Genomic DNA, 14,936 nt, shown 5'->3' on the forward strand with positions numbered 1-14,936 from the left:
TCTTTTCTGTGGTCTTGCCTTTTCTGTCACAAACTATTGGATTTTACAGTGTTTAGTCACCTCTCTAAACTCAGCTGCATATTCAGCTCCTTAACTAAGCATGAAAAGTTCTCCCTCCACACCTCGTAGCCAAAAGCAGAGACCTCCTGAGAGGAAAACCAGAATATAAGCAGGTATTCCCCTTACAAAGACTGCTCCAAACAAAGAGATGACCAATGAATATTTTCCCATGCTCTGCACCTACACCACTAACACAAAGCAAAACACTTGTGACCTCCCATCAACAAAATCTTTCAAGTGTCATTATTCACCTGGATTAAAACCACGCTTGCACTTGAGTGCACAAACAAATCCAGCCAACCCCAAGGTAATTTAAGCATGTGCCTCAAATGAAATACAAGACTGGATGTTCTGGCTCAGGGCAGTTTTCAGATCCTTTCATTACACCCTTTTCAATGCAGGACAGAAGCACAATGCTGAAGCAAAGGAGAAGACTGAAAAAGAAGCAGGTCACTCATCACAATTTATTTTATGGTCAGTGTTTTATCTTCAAATCAGACTTGGAGGAAAAGAACAGCAGGAAAGAGGCACAAAAAATGTTTCAAAGACACTACTGCACTGGCTGTCTGGCAGTAGATTAATCATTTAGTTGTCAACCTTGCAATAACTCTAATTGTTTTGGAAGACATTCATATTGCAAAATTGTAAGCGCATATAGTAACAGTGAGTCAAGCTGGATCTAACCCTTCTTCATTTTACATTTGCTTTAGACATGTTTTCTCCAGTACAGAAAGAACCAACTTAAAGGAAAAAAACCCCATCATGTAGATTAGAGTTTATTGATTACCCAGACACTAATTCCAGCACAGCTCTTTGAGATCTCTCCAAGGGGAAAGGAAGAGATGGTATTTACAGAAATTGCTTCTAATGAGAAAACCTTAAGGCAAGGAAGGTGAACCTGAGAGCAATGAGTACCAATTTTATAGAATATAAACAACTGTTTGCTCTTGTAATTGCATTTGCCTTTCTAACTACAGTCCCTATTCTCTACCTTCCTCCAGAAACACCCACTGCCAGGCAAGGATGGCCAAAGCTGGATTACATCACTGTAACTGTGGGGAAAACATGTTATGATTTGCTTAAGCTCACATTTTTCAGGGAAAGCCTTAAAAAGGCTTTTAAAAGTTTAAATCAGTTTAAAAAATTTGCTATAAAAATCATTGCCACAGAGGGACTGCCCCTTTTTCCCCCCTGATTTGAACATCACACTATTGAATAGAGCTCTATGATGAAGGACTATTTTATTTCTAAAACAAAACCCTGTGTCCCAAGCAGCTAAGTTCACTTCAGAGAGGGCACCAGAACCAGGGAAATTACTTTCTGAAAAAGAAAAAAGAGCTACTTCTTCCAAGTCTTCTCCTGAAAAGACAATTTTGTTGATGGTAATTATGAGGTCTTCTTTGTTGGCTACAGACCCAAGCCTGCAGGACCTTCACACGTTTTTCTGCCAGCAGAAGACACTCACTCCTGCAAAGCTAATCCCTGTTGAACTCCTGGGTTATAACTAGGGGGTGCCAGGGGTGCTGGAGCTCCAACACCTGGGATGAGCAAGGAGCCCTGACCACGGGAGTGTCACCCCTTCCCTAAGAGCCCTTGGCTCTGCAGGTACCAGCTTTGCCTCCATCAGGTGTGAAGTGCCTGCACTTCCCCCACTGCCTAAGGAAGGGAGCTAAAAAAACCCCAAATGAGCATAAAGCAGCTACACTTTAAAAATACTCTGAGCTGAGCTACAGCTGAGCTTGGATACAAAGAGATTTGGGTTTCACGGACAAGCAGCAATGGCAAGAGAGGAATTAACTAAACAGACATTTGCCAAATACAACTTTCAAAAACAATTTTTCAGAAAATGGCAACTTTGGTGGAGTGTAAGAATAGATGGAATGGACATTCTCATGTTTTTCTTTAGAGAAGACAACCAGAGAAAAGAATAAATACATTTTGCAGATGGTCTGCCTCTGAGTGGTCCTGATAAAAGCTGCTGTGCCCTGACTCTGGGCCAGCCACATTCCATTTCCAACTGCAGAAGCATTAGCAGTAATTAAGAAGAGGCAACCATAGTGATAAGCCAGGTCTCTATAAAAGAAATACATGCTGCACTGATATTTTTTCTTGCACTTTTAGTGGACTAACAAACATGGTACACTCCTTATAAAGACATTTTTCAAGTCCTTCAGCTATTCTTCCAATGTTGACTCACTGAATCCCAGATGGGACTCTTGGCATCACTCATCCCAGCAGGTCTCCAGGACAGCACCAAAGACTTTATATGTGGTCACCAAGCAGATACTGCAAATTGCCACACAAGTGCCTGAAGCACAGTTCTTGGGAATTCACTGTGATCTCACAAAAAGCATTGAGAACCACTGATCTAGTCCAATACCTTTTTATTCAAATAATTTCCCCAAGAATTTTGGTGCCCAGTCACCACCCATTTGGCATGTAGCACATGTTTTCAAAAGATATGCAACCCTGACTAAAAGCCTCCAGAGCATGAGAACTCCCCATAGCCAGAAACAATTCTGTTCAAACAATGATTTTCTTCTACGATTAAGCAAGCAAAGGATGCACAGGTTTTGCTGTGGTAGAGGTAGGATAGAGGAATTTGATCATTTTGTGTCATCTCCCTGCTTGTACCATATATAACTCAGTGCTCACTTGTGCAGCTCACTGAAAGATTAGTTGGCTCATTCAGACAGGCAAGGGTAGACTCCTAAGGCGTTTAAGTGATTTGGGGCAGGATGATCATCTGTCTCCTCCCTGCCCACAATTAACTGTTCCATGGCCCCTGTCTGTGCTAGGGCTGAGCATGCTGGGGAAGTGAGAAAAACAGAGGAGCTGAGCTCCTTCCACCATAACTGGGAGCACCTCTTCTCCCTCAGCCTTCAGTGGTTCAAAGGAAGTTGTCACAAAGGGAATCATTCCCATTGATGATCCAGGATCTTGCTTATTCAACCTAAAGCTCAGTGTTTCAAACAGCAAGGAAATTAAACAACAAAGCTTTGCAGTAAGCTAATAAGTCGTTGTGTATCTATGCTCAGATGGTTGTAAGGAGCATGACAAACTTGAAACAGCCTGCAAATTTCTAAAATTAAACAGTTCATGGTGTTACAGAGGTCAGCCATCTGTTCAAACGTTCATGTTTTAGTTAATATAACTCTTCTTCTTCCACTCTTCTCCCCTGACTCAAGCATACTCCCCAGGAAGATGAGAGTACAAAACCCTAGGAGAGAATATGGCTGAAGTCACCACAACTAGACAGCCCTCCTCTTCCACGGAGAGCTGCCCACAGAAAGCACCTCTGTGCTAGGACAGGCTACAGAGGCAAACAACAAAAGTGCTGGAAAGAACAGTGTATTATCCAGGCCTCCCAGGAGCATCAAAGCCTGCAGAGAGCCAGGATTTCTGGTGAGAAATTCGCAAGGTTTGCAAGAGAATTTGTCAGGTTCTGAAAGCTGCACACAACATCCCTGGTTTGTCAGGAGACCTCTGGCCCACCTTCCATCCCATCCTTCCTAATCTCTGCTCAGTCTTGCAGGGCTCCAAGGAACATCAGAGAGCATTTGAATATTCAGCTTTAAATTGCCATCTCATGACAGGAAGAAAGTGAAATCTGACTGCTTTCAAAAGATTTCAATACATTTGTAGTGGAATTGCTTGCTTTATATAAAAATGGAGCTATTGGAGTTATTCAGCAAGCAAGGCCAGCACGAGGCTGAAGCTGGGTTTACAGAACAAGAAGTGGGCTCCAAGTTGTTTATGGTATGAAGAGATATGATGCAAAACAACCAAATTCTGCTGTTTAACATCCTTCCACAGTATGGGTTATTCCGCCCTCTCCGCTATCTCTGGTAATAAAAGGAGGAACAATAAACCCATGAGTTCTGATAAAGGTGAAGAATGAGGGGGACAGGAAGACAGAAGCCAAACAAGCACTTTCAGGAAGAAAACAAATTTGGGCAGGGGAAAAGCCAAAGTCAAAAAGACGTGGAAGTGGTTGACTGAGAATAGGCTGGTCTTCTGCAACCATCAACCTGCTAAAAATGTATCTTCAAGGAAACTGGCCAATGCATTTCAGATATGGGTAGCCATGGTCCATCAGGACATCTGGCATGAAGGAAAAGACAAAACACGCATCTTTAAACCTTTGGCTTTAGGCTGGGAATGATGTCCTCAAAGGAGACAAAGCAACATGCTGCTTTATTGTGTATAATTTTAAACCAGCAGGAGTTGAAAGAGGTTTTGATAAAGACATTTGGATAAAATTCTGTATAACAGAGCTATTGTGCAGAACTACCTACTGAGTTAAACACTAAGCTGAATTTAGATGGAGAAAAGTGTCCCCATACTTACTTCTAAACCCATTTTGGAAGAGGTGTGAATTCCTGGTATTGCATATGGCTTAATTCAGGGGAATAACAGTGAATGAATTAATGGAAATATTACCATTCATTTTTTTCTAACACCTCCAGTTTAAAGCCTAGCGAACGCTTCACAGCTTGACCTTTGGGATGAATGCAAAAGCAGTACTACAGCATGAAAACAAAATATTTTCCTGCTTTTTTTAAAGTCAATAGGACCTGTATTATTTGAAGAATGGTAGCCTCAGGGAATCTGCTTCACTGCAAAGCCATTTAGGCAGCTGTCATTAGTTTAAAAGCTCATTTTTGTTTAATGACTGCTGTTTCACATACTCCCAATGCCATGTATCCTAACTGTCATACCTAAACCTTAGATTTATGAAAGCATACAGCAGCAGCATTATACTCAGGGGTCTGCTGATATTCCCATTATTAAACCATTTCTTACAAGTTTAGGCATAACAAACCCTGTGTTCTGCGTGGGAGCTGTGATGGAGGTGGATCCTGCTCAGTTCCCCCAGGATGCCTGGCTGTCCAGGCAGAGACATCATCATCCCCAGCTGGGGCATCTTGCAGAGCTTGGGAGAAGGATGCTTGAGATGCAATGAGAAATAAAATAAAACTTCTGCATTTGTTTATATATTCTTTATCATCATGGGAAGGACTCAGAAGGGGTGGAAAGCATGACAAGGCCCACTCTCCTACTAAGTCCCACTTTATCCAGGGCGCAGAGAAAACGTGGCTGGAGGGGAACACTACCACAAAGTTGCTAAACATTTGGAAACAACTGAAGAACCAGATAACCTGCAAAACCAAACCCTTTTTTCTAGAGTCCCAGGCTATGATCTTTAAAACACACTGATTCAGGAGGACACTCAGAAGTCATTTCCCAGGTACCACACAAAATGCATAATTTAGTACCTGTCGGCTGTGAAATTCCTTTTGCACTTGCTATCTTCTATCAGTCCTCCACTCAGGTGCCACTTTGCAGGTAAATTCACCTCTCGCTATTTTTATAGTGGAAAACAGGGACCATTCAATCCTCTTACCTCACTCTGTGACTGAAGAGCTGAGTCTATGAACTCTACTTGGTCAAACTTAAAACAAAATAACCAACCAAAATGAAAGAAAAAGGCTCTTTTCTTCAGATTCAAAAGAGTTACAAAACATGTGAAAACTCGGGGAAGGTATTCCTGGCATATTCTGAAACCAGTGAGCACAGATTTTACATTCTCAATTTTATATTTTCAGGCACTTGTATTAACATACCTATCTATTGTGCTCCTTGTTGCAGCATTAAAATATTTCATTATCATTCAGAGAGAAGGTATTTTCACCTAGAAAAAGAAAGGATTTAAAAACAAGCTGCCTTAGTGATTCCAATATAAATTATCAGAACTAGATAATTAACTATTCTGACAAATAAGCAGTAATGTTAAATAACAACTAATGAGACATGATCTACACCCGTAAGGATATGTCTTAATACTGATGTGCAACAAAACAATTTCTGGATGGTAAATACCTAAAATGAAATTTCCTCCCCAAATTACAAAAAGTAACATTTTTCCTAAATTATTTTGCCTGTGGCATTTCATTGAATAAAATGACAAATTATATCCTCTTTGAAATTCAATGAAGGCGAAATACGATTTTTTGGGTGGAATAAAAACTTCTGTAGTTTAATTCACTTCATTTTTACTGTAACAGATTTACTACACTTAATTTACTGATGAATTCAATATTGAGATAATGAATTTTTGGGCTTTAGGGTATAAGACAGTCAGCCAGCAAGTATCTAGCAAAGAAAATCTCTCCCACCACTCCTGCTCGAAATCAGGAAAACAGCTACAGCTGGGACCTACAGCCCAGTCTTCTTCCAGCTCTCCAATCCTGTCTGCATTGAATAGAACAAAGTAGTTTAGTTGGAAGAAGACACAGAGTGACCATCTAGTCCAACTGCAGATCCCAATGCTTCTGTCCAGACAACAACAAAATCTAGACAAGGGACTGATGGCCATGTCTGTTTTTCCTGGGAATTCATATCAGCTCTCTGGAAAGGAACAGCTGGATTTTGACTGCTAAGAGACCAGATTTTATGGTAGCCCAAGGGTGATATTTATAAATACCAAAAGCATAGGGAGAAGGAAACAAAACTGCCTGGCTTAGCTGAGACGCTCTTTGTTCACACAAAAAGTTTGCACCTCAGCAGCCCCACTGGTGCTCTGCTGGAACTCCACTGGAACACCGTGCAGGAGGAGGCAATGTCTGCACATAACAGCAGATGCACACGCAGCACTTGGTGCTGTTGGGGAACTCCCCCCATCCCAAAAATGTCCCAAAGGAAGCCTGCCAAACGAAACCATTAACAAAGCAATGCGCATCCTATGTCAAAATTATCCATGTATTTTGTTATGGCAAAATTGGCACTTTATGTTCCTTTACCCTAAATGGTGTAATGGAGAATTCACCAGCTGATTTCCATACCTGCTGCAACAGCTCATGGTCAGCAGGGAACAGGACTCTGCAAGAACCTGGCTGGGGATCTGCACTGGCAAACCCACAGCATCTTCTCCCCATTCACTGGACACAGTGCTGCCCACACAGAACCATGGAGCACCCAACCATTACCACATGTTTCTTTTCTACTTCAGACAGCAGTCAAGCAGTTATTGAATGTTATTCTGCATTCCTGGTAATTAAGGAGAAGGTTGTAACCCCCCCCCCCCCCCATATTAAATGCCCCCCTTGTTTCAAATGAAGGCTTGATGGGGATGGAAATGCTCCTTCTGTCTCTCTGTATGTCATACACAACTGCAGACCACACTCAACACAGCCATGGCTGCCTCCTGCTGCCTTTGGGTGCCATGAGCTACTTACAGCAATTAAGCTGCTCATCAGCCAGGCTGTCCCAGGATACAGAGCCCAGGAGGATGCCCACATTCAGCCTCTCTCTCCAACAGCCCTCCTTCCAAATGCTGATGAAGGCCAGAAAGGCTCCCAGAAACTCCCCCTCAGGACACAGTGCTGCATTCCCAGCCCTGGAGCAGCCCCCATCCCAGTGAATCCTGGAGGTGGGAAGTCTAGGAGTGGCAATCTCCATTTTACTGAGTTCCCCAGAAAGGGAGCTACATCCAAGCAGCTTTAGGGAATATTTCCCTGGGCTACTGTAACTCTGCTGTGCAATTCCTAGATCACGGAAGCAATGTAGTGAAGCAGTTTTTGCACCCATCATCTTTGCAAACCACGTTGACTTTTAGTGGTAACTCCACTCAGCAAAGGAACTTATTTTGATCATCTTCATATTTGTCCCAGTTGAGGAAAATCAGGCCTCATCTCATTGCATTCCCTTTCCAAGAAAGGCCATGATTTTTTTAGTTCCCCTCTGGAAACACAGTGGTTGGCAGTCTATCCAACCTGCAGGCATGCAGCTGGACAGACAGGCTGTCTGGAGATATTTCTGACTGCATCCCTTAGCCAAGCTCAACCCTAGGATGCACGTTTATCTTTGCATTACCAGGGTACCAAGCTGCTGCAGGGTAATGAGAAGGACCTGAGCAAGGTAAGGATCCACTCTAAATTACCATTTTTTAAAATGAAGACTGGTGGGGCCTGATATAAAAGCCAGCAAGGTGGATGGACAGAATTGCTGGTCATGGCAAGTCTCATTTGCTTGAATTAGAAGGGTCCTCAAGGCTTCAGGTGGGTGAAACCCACTGCACTCCCTTGGTGACTGCCCAGGAAACTCCACTGAGCACTCCCAAACCTTGTTCCCTCTTTCACCAAAGCCCCCCACTCACACCAAAGCTTCTCCCAGCAAGTCCCTGACAGCAAAAGCCAAGGCACCACCTTATTTTATTCTGAGCCTGGCTAGCACAGTAGAGGTCACAGGAACATTAAAAATATAATAACTCACTGTAGAGGAGAGAGGGAACAAAAAAGTGTTGAGTTCATGACTAATCTTTGCAGCTCTTGCCATAGACAGGATTTGTACAGACATGTTGATTTTTTATAAAAATAGTAAATCGTATTACACCCATGCTGCAAGACCAAAGATTCACAACGATACCTTAATACAGCTTAAATAAAAATAGTACTACCTGAGTCAATCTGAGCATGATAATGCTTGGTAATCCCACACTCTTAGGGGATGAACAGTTGTATAGCAGTGAATCAACACGAGAGACTTGCATTAGGAGCCACTCCTTTTTCATGCTACATAGCAACATCTCTACAAAATGGAGAAGGCAGGTGGAGTTTGGGGGAGCACAGTGGGGAAAACAGGGCAATTACAGAGCCTCACTATCTTCTAGCTTGGAAATCTTGGCTAAGAGGCTAAGTGTGTACTTTTTTAGAAAGAAAGCCTGCTTTAGTTTTTTCCCATCACAGTAAAGAATTAAGGAAAAAGTTTGAATTTTAAAAGTTTTTGAAAAGTGAGCAATCCCAAAGCCTGTGAGCACTCAGGAGATTCATTCATAAAACAAACACAGCTGAACAGCAGTGTTGCACAGTCATTCTGGGGTTTTTTTCTTAACATCCTTGAATGAGCAAACAGTGAATATGGAAAGTAAAAGTGCAGTACAACACAGAAGGTCTAAACAGAGGAGACATCAGTAAAACCTATTTATAAGAAGAATGTAAAAGCTGAAGACTCAAATAGCAATTTTTAAAGGTGGCTAAGGAAAAAATTGGAAGCTTTGATTGAAGACATGTTAAATCATAATGAATTACTTTCAATTACTTTGTTACATAAGCTACTCACAAAAGGTGCTTCATTTGCTATTGTGCTCCCATTTGTTCTTTTTTAAGACACATTTTCCAGTTAATTGCACTTCCATCTCCCCTACCTGTACCCACAGTATAGATTTATGTATGGCAGACATGTGGCCCTCACAGCTCCCTCCAGAAAGGAGGGAAAGGTAACAGGAAAAGTTAACAGAACTGAAAGGTCTTCCTTTCCCCAAGAGGACTTGAGTTTGAGCTCTGAAACAAGGCAGATTTTCAAGGCTGTAGTGCAGATAATGCCCAGGGGAAGGAGAACACAGCCTCAAATTCCCACATCTTGCCTACTTCCTTCTCTGCCCTGATGCTCAGCCTGGCACTGCTGCTGGGATTTTTTCTTCACCAGGAAGGGTGATCCCATGGGACCCTGGATATGGGGATAAAGATAGGCTGTAGAGAAGGCAGAGAAATGCTGACAAGGGCAGTAGAGGCAGAGTCAAGCTGAAAGGCACCAGGACTCAAGGATGAGGAGATCCTGGTGAGGGGGGATGTCTAGTGATGACCAAAGCCAGGTCATGGGGACATGCCCCTGCCCTTGCTCTGTGCACAGAACATACAGCATATTTCCAACAAATTTCCCAACACCAATTGCAAGAACATTCCCTGACTTCCATGCCTTGCCACAGGTGATCCTGAGATATGTTCAGAAGTTCAGGCCTCCAGTACTTCTTGCAACCTCCCACTCAAGGGGATCCCCCTTCCCACAAACACAAAGGCTGCAGAGGTCTTAACTCAGCTTTCAGTTTAAAAATAGGATGTTTCTCAAAGACAGTTTGGTAGGACAGATCTGTCAGTCTGGCTGCAATAACTTTCACTTTCATGCACCAAACACCCCAGCTTTGGACCAGAGAAGCAGGGAGCCCTGTTCCAGACTCAGAGCCCCATGTCCATGCCAGCAGCAGGCAGTTTCTGAAATGATGTTCACACCACCTCATGTCCCATCCTCTGCCCTCCCTGGCCATGGGCCACAGCCACTTATGTGCTCCTCCAGAGCAGCGCAGAGGTCACAGCAATGCCAGCACCACAGCCCCTGCACTGCACCCAGACAGAGACAGCCCGCCTGACCACATCCCAGCTCTGACCTCCCAGCACAGCCACCCAGCAGCACCCTGGAACAAGCCAAGGCACGGGGCCCCTGGCCCAGCTGTGCATTCAGGTGTCCTGTGCAGGGTGGCCTTGATGGGTGCATGTCCCATCATGTGTCTGGCTCCCTGGGCTTCCCTGCCCAGAGCTGCTTATGTGCTTACAGGCAGAAACACAGGTAAGCAGCTTGCTGCATCAGACCTGTGCTATCCCAGCAGGACAGCATCCAAATGTCAATTCCCCTTTCCATGGCCAGCACCCTCACTTCCAGATGTGCTTAGCTGGGGTAAAAATGAAGCTACCTTCAGGCAGGCTCATACACATTTTAGTTTCATACTTTGTTCTGAAGCCATCCATGTGCCACTTGCCACACATTACATTTTGGACAATACCCATCCGTCTCAGGACTGGTCTGCCTTCAAGTCTGCCTCTTACTCCATGTTAAACATGAACTGATGCAGCCTGACCACTGTAAGGCTCCATACAGGAGCTGTTACCCTCTGGAGATGAACCTTCTGCTGGTATGGATCATATGAATTCCCAAACTGAAATCATGGACACACCTGAACTTGAAAACATGAGGAATACAGACCATTGAAGCATCAAAGAATGCGATGTACAATCACCCAACAACTCTAAGCTCTGTTAGCAAAAGCGCTTCAGGAGCCCAAGCTCCCAGGAAAGACCACAGGAGCTTCTCAAAGCTCTACCCAAAGAGACTACCCAGGAGAAACACAGATTAAACAGTCTGGAGTATCAACAAGTGATTTTTTTACTCATACCCTGTTCAGGTGTTACCTGAAACAAGAAAACAAGAAAATCCAATTTTAAGTACAATTTAAAGAGACAGTTTAAAATTACCTGGATTTTGTACACATGGTATTACTGTCACCCATCTCATACTCCTCTCTACCCTCAAAGAAGAGATTTATTTCATTTTTCAACCTTTCAGAGAAGATCCACTGAATATTCAGGTCTCAGTACAGAAATTAGCAATACAAACCATGCAGGTTTACAATACAGATCCCATCCTATCTGCAGGGCTGGGGAAGAGGAGGGCTCATAAGCTACTGCTCACAAGAGCATTCTTGAGAAAGGCACATGGGATTCGTGATTTGGGCTCATAAAACTCAAGTGTTAGAACGTAAGGCTCAATATAGAAAATAAGTGTACGACAGCTTACTAAGGAAGGAATGCTGAAAGAGGGAGTTGATAAGATATACATTTAAGGGGTGTTAAGTAAGCCCCTTATAAATACCAAGTAACCATTTTCTAGCACAGTGAACGCATATTTAGGTTGACAGACACACCAAACTCCATCATCCTCCCCATATTTAAGTTGACAGACACACCAAACTCTATCATCCTCCCCATATTTAAGTTGACAGACACACCAAACTCCATCATCCTCCCCTGCCCTGAGAAATGACCAGTGCAGATGGCTACATTTCACTGTATGGACACTTCAAATCAGCCTGGGACCATGTGTATCAAAAGACATCTGATCTATGGGAAGTGCACAGATTTGGAAGACAGAGGAGTCCATTAGAGGTTTGGGGCACTCGGCCATGGTTCATTAGTCAGTCTGAACACACAAGAGCTCTAATGGCCTGTATCCTGTGCACTAGGGAAATGCAACGAAAGAATGAACTTCCTGAGGAATTAATGGGTAATTATATAATTTGGTTCATCTCATGGGAAAGAAATCTAGAATTGAAAAAGGAAATAGAGTATGTATTTCTCTAGAAACAACGAAAACAAACAGCAAAGGGCGTTACAGAGCAGAGTCTCAGCTGGCACCATCGGAGAGACCAGCTCCAGCAGAGGAAAAGAAATTGCACTGATTGACATCAGCATTTTGCACCTGCAATGGCACCAATTGGCAGTTCTTAGCAATCTCATCCTCCTGCAGCTCTTGACTGATTTAATGTTTCACTTACTCACAAATAAGAACCTAATGAAGTGCATAAAAATGAAATACGTGGAAGCCTTGGGTGCAGGCAGAACAAAATCAGTCACATGTGGCAGAGATTAGCATGGGTTATGCAGCTCATATAACTCTCTGGAAGTTGCATTCCTTTAGATTAACACCTTGGACAAAACAGAAGGGAAAAAAATTCTAAGATTGCTTTCTGACACAGAAAACACCGCCCCAGTGGGATGTGTAGGCTTTTAGTAAAAAATGCAGCATAATTTGTACAGATTATCTCTAAAGTCAAGTATTTTTTTAGATGTAACAGTTCACTTATGCAATCTCAGGAAATTATTTTTAGTGCAAAGGTTATTATTAAGTGCAAATCTTAACATTTTGACAACAAACCCCTGCTTAAAGATTAGCCCTGCCAGCTTTAAAATTAAAGCACACCATTAACTCAGCAAATGCGAACTTCTGCACTCAATGCAGAACAAAAAGCCTGCGTTTTCTATTTCTCACTTAGTTTTACTATTACTAAATTATAGAGTGCCTCAAAAGGAGCAGGGTCTGCAAAGTACTCACCACCTATTTTGGAATCTCTTCAGAGAAGGTCCACAGGGCTCGATTACCTGGAAGAGAGGGCACAAACCAAACATGCTTTACATTACAGCTTTTCTCTAAGTGACAATCTTCACACTCTTGGCCTCTCCTGTAAAAGCTACTGTTCCCCGTTCAAAAAAAAACCACCAGAAATAGTCTAACCATGCAAAAACCCTGCTCCAGTTCTTACCCTACAATGAGAAACAGCTTTGTGTATTTGCATTTTATTATTTGTCCTGAAATAAGAAATATTTCCATGTTGAAAAATGCACAGATTTGTCTTGAATTCAGACAGCAAATTCTTCTGATGTTCAACAATCTGTTGAAATCACCCTTTTTATTTTAAATATTTTTTTGGAAAAATTCATCTTCCAAAATAAGTAAGTCTTAAGTTCAGATTCAGAAGGTTTGCTTAGCTCATACCACAGAATATTACTACACCAAGATGTAAAAACTGGAACAAAATAAAGGAAGAATATGAGAGAGCCAGTTCCAAGTTTACTGCCGCCACTGAGCATTGCTCTGAAAGGTTAGAAATCACTTTTCTTTCACTGAGCATGTTTCTCAAGGAAAAAAAATAAAGCAATTTGCATCCCATCAGCATCTGTCAGCTCTGAATGCTGAGGGTTCATCAGGCTTCAAGGAGTCACAGATAAGAGCACCAGGAGCAAGGTTCACCTTCTCCTGTGATTCCTAATCTCTCAAAATCTGTGGATTAGAAAATCGAAAGCAAGTGACTTGCTCAGATTCCTTCTCCCACAGAGCTGACCATGATTCTCCTCCACCAGCAAGGCCAAGCTCAGCTGGAAGAATTCATCTTCTCCAACTCAATAGACCAACTTCTTTCCTGCCAGATCCCTGTCTGACCCAGTAACCCTGTAACTTCTGCAAACACGTCCCACTGTGTTTAGCTCCCAGGTGCCTCCAGCCCACACCTAGCACACACATGTGGCCAGCCCAATGCCAAACCCCAGCCACAGACATCCCAGACAAAGCCTCCCAACAGCCTCCTTTTGACACTTCACCATCCCTACAAGGAGGAGTTCCTGCTTTTCATGATACCACTCACACTCATTTCCACTGGCCCTAACCCCTACAGGGTTTCATATTTCTCCCCTTACAGCAAGCTGCTGCTGTTTGCAGACACTGTAAACTCCTCATGCCAATCCTACACCCCCTCTCCAGAACAAACACCCTTATTCCTTCCCATCATTCCCCTTGAGTCCTGTTATTCAGATCCTTGCTGGCCTTTTCCATTTTTTTACATCTTCCCTCAGGTGCAGTGCCCCAAGCAGGCTTTAGTACTCCAGCAATGCCAAAGCACCAGGAGATCCCAACACTGGACACAAAGTCCATCCCCTGTTTATGGAAGCATGTGTCTGCTGCTGTTGGGGCAGGATGATGCTGCAAAAGCAATGTATGACCCACCATGACCCCACAACACTTTTCAATGGAAGCCCTCCAACCATCCCTGAGTGTTCTATACAGCCAACTCACTCACCAGAGATAAATGCAACCCACACTAAAAGCCTTCTGGTGGGAATGATGGACCCTCCAAGGTCATCTTCTGGTTCTGTCCAAAGCTACTTGAAAATCAAATAACTTTCTCCTCCCAAGTACTTGTAATATCCCCTAGTTTGGTCCTACTTGTTGAGTATTTTATCAAATGCATCAGTAACAATGACTCATGCCATTGGGTCCACTTTTGAAAATTCTCACACAACACCACTTCTGAGCTTGATCACACACAGAAGCTAAGTCTGGATCATGGTCAGCACACCAGCCTTGCACTATCCATAAGCTTCAACCAAATTTATTTTCCGTAGGTTTTTTTTTTTCCTATTAATATCAAAACATCACCAAAAACTTAACTAGGATTTGAGTAAATCATATCATCTGCTCTTTTTCAATCTATAGGACGTGTTAGCCTGCTTCAGAGAGTAATTAGGATGTCTGACATTATCTGTTCCAAACTAACCCATGCTGACTGTTACTCATAAGCACCCAGAAGATGACTAGGAGGGAAATAATTTATTAACTTCCAGAAAAACACTGTAATAAAAGTCAGAGTGACTGCACTGCAATTCCATCTCCTCCTTTTAAAAAAATTAGCACTATATATTTTGGTTTTTGATTGT

The 14,936-nt window shown here is 42.8% G+C and overlaps 1 protein-coding gene across 4 annotated transcripts in view; it reads right to left on the reverse strand.

Annotated features, from left to right (window-relative positions):
• The window catches only part of HPCAL1 (hippocalcin like 1), a 253,210-nt gene that overhangs the window by 36,477 nt on the left and 201,797 nt on the right, over positions 1-14,936 (reverse strand). For 2 of the 4 annotated variants that reach the window (XM_054279685.1, XM_054279684.1), the window contains one exon: positions 12,781-12,827. The exons of 1 other annotated variant lie outside the window; for it this stretch is intronic. The gene's annotated coding sequence lies outside the window, so the exon portion shown is untranslated. Of the gene's footprint in view, positions 1-5,687; positions 5,712-12,780; positions 12,828-14,936 lie in introns of those variants that run through there. One more of the 4 variants, XM_054279687.1, reaches the window with a different exon arrangement.

This window comes from Melozone crissalis, unplaced genomic scaffold (genome assembly GCF_028551555.1).
Source record: "Melozone crissalis strain CALT ecotype California unplaced genomic scaffold, PUWL_Pcris_2 ptg000027l_1, whole genome shotgun sequence".
Lineage (NCBI taxonomy): Eukaryota > Metazoa > Chordata > Aves > Passeriformes > Passerellidae > Melozone > Melozone crissalis.